This window comes from Melospiza melodia, chromosome 1 (genome assembly GCF_035770615.1).
Source record: "Melospiza melodia melodia isolate bMelMel2 chromosome 1, bMelMel2.pri, whole genome shotgun sequence".
NCBI classification, from domain to species: Eukaryota; Metazoa; Chordata; class Aves; order Passeriformes; family Passerellidae; genus Melospiza; species Melospiza melodia.
Window position 1 is genome coordinate 4,339,028 of NC_086194.1, and position 13,724 is coordinate 4,352,751.

The window sequence follows — 13,724 nt, forward strand, 5'->3', positions numbered from 1 at the left end:
TTCCCGACTTGTTTGTTTTGAGCGATGGTTTTAAGTGTGGCTAAGCCAGACTTGGAAAGAAAACGTGAGAGGTTAAGCAGCTTTGAACCTGTGCAGAATTTGTAAAGGCTGTTCCCACAGCTTTAAAAAAGTGGCAGTGACCCTTCTGGACCGCAGTGTAATTGGTCTATCTTTAATGTTTCCTTAGATAAAGAAAGAAAATCTGTTCTGTTTCCCTAAGTTCTGTCTATTTTGGTTTGGTTTGGGTTTTGTTTGTTTGTGGGGTTTTGTTTGTTTATTTTGGGGGTTTGTTTGGTTTTTTTCTCCCCTCTCTAATTTAAAAGGAAAAAGAAAAGCCAGGTCAACAACAGGCTTCAGAGGCAAGCAACAATTTAATTTCATTTTATTTTTCACAGTAGCTTTCTTAGAAGTGAGAGAATACTTTCTCACCTCCGCCAGTGTCGGGTTTTTTTTATCCCCAAAAGAAGGAAGAGATCAGTGCACATGGGCTCACAGTGGCATGGGTTTACACACTTGCTGTTTTCAACCCAAACCACTTCTTTCTGATCTCTGTTTCTTAGTCTTTTTTCTCTCCTAGTCTGTATTTTCTCTTAGTGATTTATTTTGGTGCATAAAAATATCTCAGTTTGCCTTGAGAGTGTGGGACTTGTCAGTGAGGTTAACAAAAGTACTCAGGTGCTGAGTATTTAGCCAGACTAATCCATTCTCAGTCAATCAAGAAATGTTATGTATTTCCTCTGTGGATACAATCTTTGGATTTTCCAGGTTTCCAGTTCTGCAACTTTGCATTTGAATTATTTCTGCTAATTTTGGTAGTTGTGTCACTGCTTTAAAAACAAAACTGTCTCAAAAGAAAGAGAGAAGATAGATTAAGGATCTAAAAGTGAAGTTTCCATAAAATTATTTAGCCCAAGAAATGTGAACTCTGAGTGTATTCTGTGGTTTTATAGAGGAGCTTGTTTGGGTGGAACATGCTGGTGTCTGACAGGGGCTCGTGTATACCTGTGTGGGAAATAGCATTTGGAATCTTCAGCTCTGGTTGCTCCAGCTGTAGCAGAAGGTTTTGCTGCTCCTTTGGGGAGTGTTTTAATCCCTGAATGTTGTCAATAAATCTGGATCTCTGCTTTCCAGCTGCAGGGAACTTTGCACCAAGAAGCTTAAGAGCAGTGTTTTAAAACTGTGGCTCAAAGCCAAAGCTCTTAAATTCTTGTTTAACTTGAAAACACTCGAAAGTGGACTCAAAGTCAGTGCCTTTATCCACATTTGTGGATTTGAGGAAAATAGCTGCTTGTGAGAGCAGGCCCTTACCCAATTAAGGGAGTTTAAGTTTTCACAGCAGCCAAGCAATTGTGTTTTATGGGAGCTGCAGGTTTGCAACGCCCACGAGATGAGGCAACTTTGTGGGACAGAATTAGACCTGCCACATGAAAATGCTGGTGCAAATGACCTGACAGATTTCACAGGGCCGGTCAGCAAAAGGGTGAAGACTTGAACTGAGATTTATGTTCTCTTGAAGGAGTTCTGGACGTAGGATGCACTTGAAAACACATTTAACTGGATGTGGGAAACAAAAAACAAACCATAAAACGAAGGCAAATGAGTCTTATGACATTTTTATATAAAGTCCTTGCTAAGTTCACGTAATTTGGAGAGGGGGGAATTATTCATCAAAACCAAAAGCAAAGCTTGCTGTCATTTATTTGTTCTCCTGGAGCTGTTAAAAGAGCCGGGGCAGTGTGAGTGTATCAGGCAGCGATGACAAGTTAAATAGTATTCCTGGTCTGAGGCTGCCAAAATTCAGCCCCATTGTGAATTAATGCAGCATAAACATCTCATCAGGAGAAGCCTTTCCTGGGGCAGTGCTCTGTCGGGGTTTAGTTTGTAACCATCCCATGGCAATGACTGGGTGTCGGAGGGAGGTGGCTGTGTGCTGGCGTTGGCTGGCTGTAGTTTTGCCGTAAAACATTTCAGTGATGATGCTCATCCCTGCCCTTAGCCAGCAAGAAGGCAGCTTTAGCTTTTGTGCATATAAGGCATCTGCTTACATATTATTATCCTGTCAAGAGCTGAGGAAAAGTCATGATCAAGTCCTCTAAACTCTGTGACCTTCATATTCCAAACCAGAGCGTGATTGTGGAGAAGAGGAGAGCTGGGATCTCTTTGCAGCCTGTGCTTTAGCAGGTGCAGAATTTCAATTTCAGCCTCACAGGTTCTAACTCCACTGCTACATCAATATCTCCAGGAAAGCTCTCCAGCCTTCAGAAAAAAAATGCCAGGGAGTGACTTGTGCTGATGTGATTGAGCTCCTTCAGCATTTAAACCAGGGAGATGCTGCACAGACAGTGCACAGAGCTGGTCCGTGGTGCTCCCAGGTCATTCCCAGGAACTGTGTGAGATCCCAGCAGATTGCTTGGGGCAGCAATGTGGCCAGCAGCCATTCTAAAAATTGAACAAAGTGATTCAGGACTTAGAACAGACCTTTGCCCTGCTTGATTTATTGGCTCAGATGGAGAGTGCTGTGCTGCCATCACTCTGGGCTCGCCCCAGGGAGGGTTTTCCTCCAAGGCCAACTCTTCATTGCTTTGAATTTGGTGACCAGCTCTCTTTGTGTCAGGGATTCCCAAGTTCCTGCTGCTGATGTGCTGAACTGAGAGATTCCCCACGAGAAAAATGGGGTCGTGGATGATACAGACTTGTTAAGGATGCGTTTTCCTGTTTTCTTTTTATTTTCATTTTGCCCTATATATTAGTAAACCAAATATTTTAAAAATATTGTATTAGAACAAACATTTGCACATTTCTAGGTTCTTTTAATAGTTCTGCAGATCTTATTTTTTGGGGAGAGGGGGAGGTGAGGAAATGTGGGTGGCAACAACAAGCTGCACATGCTGCTGAATCTGTTCCTTTGTAGTTTATATCACTTTCAGGTTTTGCAGCACTGCAAACCCAAAAAGGAGATTTAGGGAAAAACTGATTTACTCTAGATTAAAAGTTTATCCAGCAGATGACTTTTTGCAGGAATTTTCTTTTCCACGCCATGTCTATAAATTGCAACAGATCGTGTCCATGTCCTTATTTCTTGGATTTTACACCACTTTTAGTCCCAAATATAGTCTGCTCTTCCTTAAAGTGCAAACAATAATTATTGGATGTAAAGCTGGAGCTGTCCAGCGAGCCCCTCTCACCTCCCTGCCTCATGTGGATACTCAATGGCCTGTGTTAAGGCATTGCATAAACTTTGTCTTTTTCTCCTTATCTTTCTGTTCATGACAGAACTAAACTCTTTGTGATGCTTTGCTCTATCAAAGTATTTCTTTATACAGAATTGCTTTCTTTTACTGCAAATAATTCTTTTAATCTTAACAGCTTTGAAGGTAGCTGTATTTGATTTAAGTGTTGGGTAGAGTATTTTAATTTTCTTCTCTGAGAAGTTGTATAAATTTGGCTGCGGTCCTTGCTACAAGAGAAGACAAATAGAAAGCAGATCAGTCAACAGACAGGGCTGTCCTTCAGGTGACTGTCTGCTTGAATCTCGTCAGTCACATCCAAATACATGAAAATTTCATTTCCAGTTTGTGATGCCACTGTGGGGATGTTTGTGGGATGCTCCCTGCACTGCTCTTTGACAAGGAGCATTTTCTGTGGTAAGCACTGCTCAGCTCCCTGGCCCTGGCCTCATCTGTGTTGGCTCTCACAAGCAGATGTTCTGTGGATCTTCTCAAAGGCTGGTCCATGTGGCTGTGGAAGGGAGAGAGAAAAGCACCTCACAGAGGTGAATTCCAATGTCCTGTCCTGACCTCTGATTCCCAAATCCATCCTTCCTGTGCAGAGAAGGCAGTGTTGAGAGCCAGGTGCTGGGGGTGTGCTGCTCCTTCCCCAGCTCTGGGGTGGAAAACTTGGAATCTGCCTCTCCGCCTCTCCAGACATCCCTTAAGCCTCATGTGCCTGCACAGAAACTCAGCATGTTTTCACTAAATCAGAAAGAAAATCCATTGGATAATTCAAGGGCTGAAAAGTACTTCTTCCACAGAGCTGTAAGAAAATGAAGCTAATTAAATGAAGCCAATTAAAGCTCTATAAACTTTTTCATAATGCTGGCTGAGTTAACTGTCCACTCTGGGCTGGCTATGCCGGGAAAGTAAATAGTGAGTAATGCAGATGGAGATTAAAATACACGAGCTGTCCTCACTGCAATGCTGAACCCTTGCCCTGGTAATAGTAGCTGGAGTGCCAGAGGGCTGCAGAGGAGCTGCTGCTTCCCAGGGCTGGGGTAATCCCTGCTGCTTTCCCCAGGTCCCTCAGAGAACAGCTCAGCGCTGATCTCTCTGCTCCGCCATGCTGTGGGGAGTGCTGTGCCCTGGCAGGGGTGGCTTTTCCGGCTCAAAGGAAGGAGGAAAGGAGGCAAAAGGGGAGGGAAGGAAGTGTGCTGACAGGCCTGGACAGGTTTCCTGTGGGGCTGCCAGCCAGGCTCTGCTCGCTGAGGTATCCATTGCCTTTGAGTGGCAGGAGCAGATCCCAGGCCTGGCCATGGCTTGGGTTTCAGGGGGCTCAGGCCAGCAGAGGCTCCTGAGCCACCCAAGGCTGTGCTGGGCCCTGTGGCCATCACAGCTCTTCCCTTGCTATCCCAGGCCTGGCCATGGCTTGGGTTTCAGGGGGCTCAGGCCAGCAGAGGCTCCTGAGCCACCCAGGGCTGTGTGGGCACTGTGGCCATCACAGCTCTTCCCTTGCTTGCTTTGTGAACAAACATCCCTGCCAGGGGCCAGGCTGCTCCTTCTGCTACCAACTGGCTCTTTCAAAGCTGAGAGGAATCACAGAATCACAAAACTTCTAGGTTGGAAGAGACCTTTAAGATCATCGAGTCCAACCCATGTTCTAACACCTCAACTAGATCATGGCAGCAAGTGCCACATCCAGTCTTTTTTTAAACACATCGAGGGATGGTGACTCCACCACCTCCCTGGGTAGATGATTCCTGTATTTGACCCCTCTTTCTGTGAAAAACTTCCTCTTTAATTCCAGCCTGAAAGCCCAGGGTGTCCCTTGGCTGCTGAGAGTGGTGTCTCAGAGCTCAGGAAAGCCTTTTGACCAGGTGTGCTTCCAGTCAGATGCACTGAGCATCTTTCCTCATCCTGCCTCAAAACTCGCCTGCTGGGACTTCAGCTGCTCAGTCTAGCTTGAACTTGAGACACCTTCCAAAGTGTAAGAATCCCCTACTGTATCAAAAGTATTTTCATGATGATTTTGAAGTCTTGTCAGACTTGCAGTATTTCTTTCCTTCACAAAGGAAAAAAAAAAACTGATTAAAAGAAAATTTTATCTTTAAATACAGTAATATTTAAAAAATGTCTTTTCATAGTATTTGGAATAATTTTTCAATTATAATTATGTGAAAAGAGTAAAAAATCTTAGAAACATGAGTGAGAGAAACCTCAAAGCCTCTGGATTGCTGATTATTGTTCAAGATACAGTCTATAAGCTGTTTACTGCATGGCCCATTGAAAGGTTTGGGGAGTAATTGTTATCTGTGATTCTTTTCACTGTAGGGACTATAAATCATACAGAATCAAGGAATGAAAAAATACTTTGTGCTGGAAGGGATTGCCAGAAGTGCAGTCACCATCTCAAGGCAGGGTTAATTCCAAAACCAAATCATTCTCATCTTCATTTCAGCTGTGAAAATCTGCAAAGATGGAGCTCTCACAACATCTCTGAAATGTCTTTTTACAACATCTCTGTTCTGATGCTGTCGTTGTCATGGTGCATAATTTTTTCTCTATGTTCTGTGAGATTTCCCTTCAGTTTGTGAATGATGCCTGTCTTGATGCTGTGCTGTCAGCTCCTGAGATGAATCTGATTCCCAGAGAAGAGTCTGTGATTCCCCTTCAGGTAGTGAGAGATAATTCCAGACCTGGAGTTAAATTTCGTGTGATACTTGCTTTTCAAATCCAGGAGTGAGCTCCAGCCCAAGAATTAGCATTTCAAGGAAGGATGGAGAGAAAGTTCACTGCTGATACCCAGTGCCACTTTTAAATCCCTGTCAGGAAATCTTGGGTCTGAGGAACATTTTGTGGAGGATGCAGAGGTACCACTGTTGGCATTCCATGGGAAGCTGAGCAGATATCTTCAGCTGATAAAGTCTTGATCCAGATGAGTTTTTTTATCATTTTCAGGTGGCAGAGACCTGAAAAACAAAGATGAGGAGCTCAGATTTGTTGAGCTGAAGCTGGGAGAGCCTGTGAGGGTTGGCTTTGGAAGTGTAGTGGCAGTGGTGACAACGGATGGGTGAATGATCCTTGCAGAGACTCTGCATGTAGGTCAGAGTTAGATGAGGGAGGAATTGGCATTCACTTGGGTAAATATGACTTTTAAACTTGAGCTGCTCTGGATTCCCTGAGTGTTTTGTCTCCAGAGCATGATTATCTCACCCTGGAGTCCATGTTTAAAGTGATGGATTGTTCCTTGACAGTGGTTCCTTCTTCCACTGAGCACTGGGGAGCCTGAAGCAAAGGCTGCTGGAATAGGGGGTGGGTGAGGTGAATCACATTGGAGCTGCTGAGAGGATTCACAGGAATGGGAATTGGGTGGGAAAAAATTACTCACAGACCTAAGGAGAGGGCAGACATGAAGGCAGGAGTGCCCTGAGGGGCGTGCTCCCCTTCCAGGCTCTGAATATGGTACCCACAGGTGTGGGGAATGACCAACAAAACTCTTGAAGGATGTGAAATTGAAAAGTCTTTCCATTAAACAATTTTATTTCAGGAGAGCTGCAGGTTGTGATTCAAATCCAGTTATGCTTATTTTTAACATCTCAGGTTGCTTTGGAAGGGCTTGGAGACCTGGTTGGGCAAGTCCAGCCCGTGGGTGGCCTTAACCAGGTTTGGTTTGTATCTCATGATTCAGAAAATGCCTCAGCACTTCCGTGGCTTCCAGAGGATGAAGAACCTCCCCTCTAAAAGCTGCTTCAGCAGAGCATGTGGGCAGTGCTCACTGAAGGCAAATCTCCAAGTTTCAAAGACAACAATGAAGTTAAGTGGTGGGTTCAGTGTAGCAGGTGCTCGAGGGTTTTTTTTTAATTTATTTTTGTATAAAGACTGATTTCATTTCATGCCTTAAAAGTGAGCATGTGTTTAGTTGCTTTATTAAACTGGGGTCCTAATTCCCATTCCATGCAGACTTTTGGTCTCTTTTTCCAGACTTCCTGGAAGAGCTGCAGAATACATCTGGCCTCTCAGATCATGGAGCAGTGTCTCCTGGAGCATTCAGTGTTCTCTAACAAGTAGCAATGTTTTATGTGGCCACTTGGATTAACTCAGAGGGAGTTTAAAGAGCTGAAGGATGGTTTGAAAAGGAGCCTATTTTTCTTGAGCTGTGCTCAGAGTCTTTCCCTTTACTGTAACCTTAGCTGGCTCAGGTTTCAGGTTGCAGGCTCCTGTGAAAACTTGTATTTAGACTTTCTATCCCAAATGGAAATTATTTTTCTGGTGAAGCCAAGCCAAACAATTGTACACTGCCAAGTGCTGCTGCACAAGCGATTTTAAGTCACTGTGTTGAGAAAGGCCAAAAACATCTTCATGCAGAGGGCTGACCTTTGTGGTTCTCCAAAAAACAAAGTATTTCCAACACAATGTTCCCCTGACTGCTGTTCTTTGATAAGCATCTCTTTCAGATGCATCTTGTGGATGAAGTAACCCCATGGCAGTGGATGTAAATCCATCCTGGCCACTGTGAAGATGACTTTCCCCTGCTCTCCTGTGCTAATCTCTGGTTTTGTCCTGAAGTAACAGCTTTCACTTTTCTGATTGTGCATATTCCTTCACGTGATTAGTGAATTAGCAAATATTCCAGCTCTCCTCATTCTCTCCCATGTGTTGCCCTCTCTTAGAAGGAAAGAGCTGCTCAGACGGACACTGGCATTTTTAATAAGAACATTCCAAGGAATATCTGGTGGTTTTTTTCCCCAAAGCATCTGTTTCCCCACACCAGTGATGTAGAACTTGCCAGATGCCCACCTGCCCTGGAAACTGTTCAAAAAGAGGATGGATTTTGTCAAGGAAGTTTGATTTTGCTGAGTTGAGCTCTTTCGCTAATTACATTTTCATTGCGAAGTTAGATGCCTGTGTTTCCCTAAAATGAGCTTCTGTGCACACAAACTAAATTTTTGCTTTTAATTGAGCCACTGTTCTGAGCATGTCCATCCCAGAAGTTGGGGTGAGAACTCAGTCTCATTGTGCAGATGGAGTGAATTTATTTGCATTGCCTAATTGAATAACTAAAATTTAAGTGCAGGTTTCCCTTTTCTCTCACACTTTTTTTTTTTCCTTTTTTTTCCCTGAGTTCTGGGGCAAAGCTGCTAAGCAGCAGCTTTTCTGTGTGCTGAAGAGAGTTTTGCTGCAATTTTGATGTTGAAACGAGGTAGTATTTGCAGCCTCAGATATTTCAAAGAAACACATGGGAAAAGCTGGAGTCTTGAGAGCAGTGGAGGTTCCCAGAGATGAAGGGCAGGAAGAAGCATCCTCCTGACCTGATCCGTGCCACTGCCAGAGGTTGTTTCTCAGGAGTGGAAAATGCTTTGGCTTTATAGAGAGCACAGTGGATAGTGCAGGGTGAGACTTTGTGTGGCAAAGAGGGCATGAGATGGACCCTTCTCCTGTCAGCTGTGGGCTGAGCACATTTTGTGTTAATAACTCCACAGGAAGGTCACTCCATCTTGGTCAGTAAAAGAAGGAGCACAGATGATTAAATAAGATGATGACGGGCTTGTGTCTTCTGCAGTCGTCATCTCTAGGAATGTTTTGACCTCTCCTTTTGTTTGCAGTGTCTAAAGAAAATTTAGGAAGGATACATCTAAGTGACTCTGTCCCTATAGTGCAGAAGACCCAGTCAGGCAAGGTCATTCCAATTAAAAGATTTAAGATGCTGTAGATGAACTGCATCTGGACAATTCCTGCTTCTCTTCCTGAATTCCAAAGGAATCCCTGTGTGATCAGCTCAGCTGCTGCTCTCTCTGTTTTGAAGTCTAAGCTATTCAATACAAATCCCACTGCTTTTCTGGGAGTGGCTTTCTGCTGAGATGCTGTTGTACTTCCGTGGGATGGATTTCTCTGGGACCTCGGGAGTACTAGAAACTACATTTTTATAAAAAAGAGTTTTTGCTCTGCTGCTTTGAGGCTGTGTCAGATGTCAGCACCGCTCAGCATGTCACCAGCAGATGTTTGACAGGGAGGCCTAAAAACTGGCTTTTATTAGAGCACTGCAGAATGGCATCTGGGAATTCTTGTGTGAGGATGGGAAAAGAAGGGGAGCGTGAGCATCTGTCCATGTGTGGCAGCACCCACTGCTCCAAATTCACCTCCCCCTTGGCAATGGGGGTTCCACTGTTGTGGGTCATCCTTTTCCCCTTCAGCCCTTCCCTTCAGCTTCCATTCCTGCTGACTTCACCCACTCTGCTGCTGTCTACTGTGAGATATTTGAATTTAGCAGATGCTCCATTGTGTCTTGTGGTATTTGTGAGCGTCCCCAGGACGAGGTGAGAGATGAGAATTTGACTCCATGATCTCAGAAGGCTAATATAATATAATGTAATATAATATAATATAATATAATATAATATAATATAATATAATATAATATAATATAATATAATGTAATGTAATGTAATGTAATGTAATGTAATGTAATATAATATAATGTAATGTAATATAATGTAATGTAATGTAATGGTATATAATATAATATAATATAATATAATATAATATAATATAATATAATATAATATAATATAATATAATATAATATAATATAAATGTTATATATTATATAAAACATATTATATTAATATATAACATTTATATTATATTATATTATATTATATTATATTATATTATATTATATTATATTATATTATATTATATTATATTATATTATATTATATTATATTGAAATTATATACTAAAACTATAAAATTATATACTAAACTATAGAGAAAGGAAACATCAGAAGGCTTCTCAAGAATGAATAATAAAAACCCATGACCTGACTCAGAGAGTCTGACACAGCTGGCTGTGATTGGTCATTAATTAAAAACAATTCACATGGAACCAATCAAACATTCACCTGTTGGTAAACAATGTTCAGGCCATATTCCAAAGCAGCAAACACAGTAGCAGCAATCAGATAATTATTGTTTTCATTCCTCTCTGAGGCTTCTCAGCTTCCCAGGAGAAAATCCTGGGCAAAGAGGATTTTTCAGAAAATATCATGGTGACAGTGTCTCTGTGGATTGTGTGGACATTTTTGGATCCTGTCCATAGCTTTGGGGCTGGTTTATCTTCCAAAGCCATTCCTTTATATTCCCGTAGCCATTTCTTCCATGTATGAGAGCAGAAAACAACCTCTCCCCTGCAAGGTGAATTTTAACAGCACTGGTGTTCATTTGGTTTTACATTTCTATATTGCTCCATAGTGGAACTCAGTATTTCAAACCAGGAGTCTTTGTTAATTCTTCTCAAAATTAAGTTACAGATCCTCTCTAAGCTGGATGAAATAACCACAAATGCTGGGGGGAACTGTGAGTAGGCACCTCTTGTGTCTCATAGTTTATGTCCTCTGACAGAGATAAAGGTCTTTCCTGAATTAATGAAGAGCAGTGACCATGTCCAAGGGGAAAGGCCCAATAAAATGCCCATTAGAGAGGCAGACAGTGACACCAGAGCAATTCATCCTTTTCCCAAAGTCCTCTCAGATGTAAATGGGAAGTTGACCAAAGGCTCTGTAATTTTTTATTTTTTTTTTTTGGAAGACTCAGAGCTGGCCTGCTCTTAGTTGGTGTCCCTGCTTTGGAAAGTAAAAGATTGATTTCTACCTCAATCTTTGGCTCAGCACATTAGTTTCATTTGTTCATAAATGCTCACAGTGGCTCAGAGGAATTAAGTTGGACATTTCTGTGCATGATTTAGGTAAATTTTCAGGACAAAAAAGAAACTGCTTTGGCGGGCAGAGGTTATGAAATAGCTGTTTTAAGAGAAATGCAGTTTAAGTAAAGTCGTGCATTAGTGACCCAAAGCCATTATTTCAGTACTTCAAAATATAATTTCTGTGCAGTCATGGGCCCAATTATTTATCTTTAAAATTCTACATTACTGAAATGTTTCTCTTTCTTTGTTTGTTTTGCTGTTTTTTATTATTGTAAGAGTGTTTTATCGACCTAGACCTAGAACAGAGGCTGGGCAGAGCTAAAGAATAAAGCAGGGATTTATTAAAAGGCCTCCATGGCTGCACCTTGGGCAGCACCAGAGCCCAGCCAGGGCTGCACCCAAGATGAACCAAAATGGCCCCAAAATGCACGAGCGCTGCCGGGGTCTCTCCCTGGGATCAGTTCTGCTCCATTTGCACCTTGCAGTTCATTGTCCCATTCCAGCTTTAGCCCAGGCAGTCCCACCCTGCTTGTTTTTCTCTCTCCAGCCCACGGGGTTTGTGCTCTTGGGCTGAGATTTGGATCATTTGTCCTTGGTGCCCAGCTGGAGCAGGAATTGTTTTGTCTCCCTGCTCTGTGCACAGAGCTCACCATGCCCTGATGTGAAGCTCAGAACTACACACTGAAGCAGTACAGAGCCTGAAAAAACATAAAAACTAAAGCCTGAGGCATAATTTGGGTTTGCCTTCTTAAAATACAATGTTTTTTAAAAAAAGTTCCGCACATAGCAAGTCCGTTGACTGTGGTTAGCAGAGAGAAAATGAAACCAAAAGTAACATAATCTGTGGAAGGCACTTTTCCCTACCCAGCCAAATTAACCTGAGCTGACCCTAAGGCAGATGTGACATTTAACCTTTCCTATTCCTGCCCAAGCTGTGCTCAGTTTGACCTCTGTGTGTTCTTCCCCACCGTCCTGGGGAGGGCACAGCTGAACACGCGGCCTGTTTACAGTACACGGGGATGGCTTGAGTTTCTTCTTTGAGGTGAGGCAGTGCTTTTGGCCTGGGAGGTGGCAGAGGGGTGAGGGATGGAGGGGCAGAAATGCCTCTGCTGTGTCAGCTCACGTGCCTGGGTCTGACATGAAGTGCGGCCACTGCAGAGTCTGGGTTTTGGGAGCTGTACCTGCCTTTATCTCCCTTGACCTGACCATGCATGGAGGGTTTGCTGTGGGAGGCAGGAGTTTAGAGCCTCCCTGGATGTTGGAATTTTAGATGCAGGGAGCTGTCAGAACTTTGGGCCTGTAACCCAATGTTTAGAATTAAATCTGTTTTTCCCCACCGTCCTGGGGAGGGCACAGCTGGACACGCGGCCTATTTACAGTACACGGGGATGGCTTGAGTTTCTTCTTTGAAGTGAGGCAGTGCTCTTGGCCTGGGAGGTGGCAGAGGGGTGAGGGATGGAGGGGCAGAAATGCCTCTGCTGTGTCAGCTCACGTGCCTGGGTCTGACATGAAATGCAGAGTCTGGGTTTTGGGAGCTCCGTGCCTCGGGAGGTGGAAGCTGTACCTGGTTTCATCTCCCTTGACCTGACCATGCATGGAGGGTTTGCTATGGGAGGCAGGAGTTTAGAGCCTCCCTGGATGCTGGAATTTGAAATGCAGGGAGCTCTCAGAACTTTGGGCCTGTAAGCCAAAGTTTAGGATTGAACACAAGGTTTGATCTGAGACTTTAGAAAAAGCTTCCAAACTTAGGTGAAAGTGAAAATGTAGATTTGTAGTTTAAAGCAGAGATCTTTTAAGTATGTGAAAAATGCATGCATTTTATGATTGGCTTTTTGCAAATATTAAAGTGGATATTATATGTGTTATATTAGAAAGTAATGCTATATTAATTCTCTTAAGTAGTGTGCTAAATATAGTTTTAGGTTATAACAAAATGTTAAAATAGAAACTATGCTATGTAAGAGACTTTTTAAAGAAAGGACTCGCAGTGAGACAGCAGCCACAGGACACCTGAAGCTTTCAGAGAAAGAGAATTTATTGCTCAATTATCAGGAGAAACCAACTTCTTCCTGCCTCGCTCGAGCAGGATGATGCTCTCAGGATTAAGGGGAAGAAGCTGACACTGACCAGACAGAATCCTGTGTTTGAATGGAATTTATGCATCATGTATGAGATGTATGAATATGCAACAGGTTATTGTTTTTAAGGGTTAATCCTCTGTTAACCTGGGTCCTTTTTCAGGCTTGTGCTGCCCAGAAAAGATACCCAGACGTCCATAACTCTTTGTTTCTGTTGTCTCATATTGTCCTAATTCAAATTGTCCAAAATATTATTATTACTCTAATTGTATTCCTATTTTATAAGCATTTTATTACAATTAAACTTCTAAAATTTTAAAAACAAGTGACCATAGAAGAAAGTTTAAAGTTTTAGAGTACAGTACTGTAAGTTTGTGTTATAACATGATTAATTTGAAAATGCTTACACTGTGGTATGACTCTATAAAACAAAATATTTAAGAATTAGGTCAAAAATACAAATATCCTTTTTAGTAGTGTTTTATTAGTTAATAAATCTTTAAAAGATCATGTAACTAGAAGTCTTGGGACTTTTTGAGTTATGTGGTGAAGATGTGAGCTGAACTCACCTTTCCTACCTATGTAAAAGATAAGAAAAATAAATCACATTATCTGAAACAACTTAGAAGTCCCTTCTCTAGCTCATTCAAAATTCTTCACACATCCTCACACCTGGAGGAGAAAACATCCCCTTTACGGATTTTTTTTTGAGAAGAATGAAGTCTGGGAAAGG

At 42.4% G+C, this 13,724-nt stretch overlaps 1 protein-coding gene across 1 annotated transcript in view; it reads left to right on the top strand.

The window, feature by feature from the left end:
- The window catches only part of CRHR2 (corticotropin releasing hormone receptor 2), a 149,280-nt gene that overhangs the window by 810 nt on the left and 134,746 nt on the right, over positions 1-13,724 (top strand). The gene's annotated exons all lie outside the window — the stretch shown is intronic.